Genomic DNA, 3,385 nt, shown 5'->3' with positions numbered 1-3,385 from the left:
GTTAGTACAACCGAATGCTCCTTAGAAGACAGGATGGTGAGTATGTCATGAACTCAGGAAGGACCAGTCCCGGAGAAAATCATAAAGCTTCATTAAATAAAGCGTCACTGAAAAGGGGAGTACCCTAAAGGAGATGGATTGACATGTGTTTAACCTTATTACGGACTAATCAGTTAGGTATACTCTCTTGTTATGGATGAGGCACTGATTCTATAAGGTTAAACAATTAACCCAAAGTCATACAGTTCATTAAATGTCTGAGGGAGAATTTCAATTAGGGCAGGCCTATCAAATTCTCTATTGGTTTATCTTCCAATGCTTTCTCTTGACATTATAGTTTCCAAACATGCTCGTTTTATTTGCTCTCTTCTTAATTTAGATCTTTCCTTTATGTGTTTCACAATTAATAGCAATTAGTACTTGATTTTAGAGATTAAATTAGATAAATATGAAGCTTGGTTTGCTTTAATATTTTATGTAACATTCTACTCAAATTCAGAAATACTATTGTCTTATAATTTACCTAAAACACATCGTAAATAATGAAGCTGTCATTTTGCCTAGAAATTTAGTAAATAAGAATTGTCTATAAAGAACTGGCTAGCATTTCAGAGAAAATTATTTTGATTAAAGACACTTGAAGCAAGAAATAAATATCTAGACTACTTATATACATGATAAGGTGGGAATTTCTTTTTAATTATGAATGTATGTATTTTGTATAGTTTTCTAGTCATGTCTGCCTTGAAGGCTGAAACAAACAACAAACCCATTGCCATTTAGCTCTGACTTATGGAAACCCCATGTGCTACAGAGTAGAAAAACTCCTTAGGTTTATTTTTTTTTAATTTATTCATTTTCTCTGGGTTGTACTCTCTATAGGCATAGATTGCAAGGCCTTTATCCTGTAGTATAATTGGGTTGGTAAAAGCTGGAAACTTTGATATGAATAGCTGAATGTAAACCCATTTGCATCACCAGGCGTCCTTTTGTTAAAGGCATCAAAGTATAAATGATTCATGTCTGTCTCTGATAGCAACACAACTGGCTGAGTTAGTTCTGCCACTGAATGTCATGGGCAAATTATCTGAGTGTGTGATACAGCATTTGAATAATATGCAAAATGGGGCTTATGACAGCATCTCCTTCAAAGTATGTTGGGATGATTAGACAAATTAATATATGACAAGTGCTTAGGATAGGTCCTGTCACATGCTCTATTAAGTATTAACAATTTTTATTGTTTAATTGTGGCAGTTCCAAAAGATATTTGTACATTCTTTGATAATCTTCATTAAGAGATGTAGTCTAATTGCACTTTCCCATTGTATAAGAGAAGCTTGCTTCTATGAAGAGGATGGTGGCATCAGAATTAGAAGAATGCTTATTAACAACCATTGATATGCAGATGACAACTTGCTGATGAAGACCAAGTCTTGTAGTTTTCAGTATAGATTATAACTCAATGTAAAAAAATCCAAAATCCTCACAAAAGGATCAATAAGTAACAACATGACAAATGGTGAAAAAGTTGAAGTTTTCAAGGATTTTGTCCTGCTTGAATTCACAAAGAATGCTCCTGGAAGCAGTAGTCAAGAGATCGAAAGACATATTGCATTAGGGATATCTACTACACAAGACCTCTTGCCATTATTGAAAAGCAAAGATGCACCTATAAGGACTAAGGAGTGCCTGACTCAACCCCAGGTATTTTCAATTGTCTCACAAGCATGTGAAAGTTGTACATTGAATAAAGAAGACTGACACAGAATCCATGCATGTGAATTGTGGTGTGGGAGAAGAGTGTGGGTGAAAGTACTATGGACTGCTAAAAGGACACACCAATCGGTTTTACAAGAAATACGGCAGAGTGTTCCTCAGAGGCAAGGATGACAAGACTTTATCTTACACACTTTGGACATGTTATCAGTAGAGACCAGTGCCTAGAAAAGGACATCATGCTTGGTAAAGTAGAGGGACAGACAGGTAAGGAGAAGAAGTCCCTTAAGGAAATGGATCGACAATGTAGAGGAAACGATGGGCTAAAGCATAGGAACAAGTGTGAAGGTGGTGCAGGACTGGCCGGCGTTTCCTTCTGTTGTGGTCCCTATGTGTTAGAATGGACTCAAAAACAGTAACAACAACAATTGTATCTGGGTAGACTTGTAGCTGTTTTGACCGATAGTAAGAATACTCAGCAACACTGTAGAGTCTTCTCTACTATAAATCTCGATAGAAAAAGATTGCACCTCATCTTTCTTCCATGGTGTGACTGGGAGGTTTGAACCACCTACTTTGTGGTAGCAGTCCAATATTTTACCATTACATATATCATATATGTAAATATTAGCACATTTATATTATAGATATTTAAGATCATGCAGCTATACTTATAAACACATCTGGCTTACAGACACACACACATACAGCTAAGTCAAAAAGTACTGCCCCTGGGGTTCCAATTCATACACACAAAATGTGGGTGGGAAATGCCATGGTGTTGATTCTGACCATGGTTATGCTATAGGTTAAAGAAGAACTTTGAGTCTGCATCTTTGAGGGACCAGAGAGAGTCATTTTTCGACCAAGGAGGGACTGGGGACTATGCAGTGCTGATTATGCATAGTGACCTAAAGCATAATCAACTATCTATGTCACAAGCCTGGGTTCATTTAAGCACAATGCATTAAACATATCTGTGATTACTAGTCTACATTAACTGTAAATCTAGTAGCAATAACATTTTTCCTTTATCTTCATATATAAGTATGCATATTATATGAATATAATATATATATAAATATAAAACTATATATGCAATTATAACTCTATAAATGACATTTTACTTTATCATGTAGCCCCTACTTTCTTAATGGGAAAAGTCCATATTGCTGGCATAATTTGTATGAGTTTGTTAGGCCGAGGCATTCACGCTGAAGAATATCGAAGGAGAAGCAATAATGATGGTCTGACACTACAAGGACATGCACATGATGCCCACTATGTTGTTAGCTCTTCAAGTCTGCCTGCTGGGTTCGACTCTGTCCTTCTTCCCCTAATCCACCTGATTTCTGACACACAGAATTCATAAGCATCACAAATTACTTTTATTAATCAATTGTAGACAACAGAATACTATCCCTTTTATTTTATGTAACATCCATTTCGCTTATTGACACATTTTTTCCTGTTAATTGAGAAAATAATTTTAACTTTATTATTTAATTGTTTTCTACATTATCATTATCTAGGCAATTGATCACTCCCAATCAATCCAATTGCCTGACTTACAGATTTCTGCACTCTGAATGCTGAACACTTTATATACTGGCATTGTCAGGTAAGTGTTGGACTGGTAACCACAAGGTCAGTGGTTCTAATCCAC

This window comes from Echinops telfairi, unplaced genomic scaffold, assembly GCF_000313985.2.
Source record: "Echinops telfairi isolate 266 unplaced genomic scaffold, ASM31398v2 ScPeMD7_443;HRSCAF=831, whole genome shotgun sequence".
NCBI lineage: Eukaryota > Metazoa > Chordata > Mammalia > Afrosoricida > Tenrecidae > Echinops > Echinops telfairi.
Note: the sequence above shows the minus strand (reverse complement) of the source record.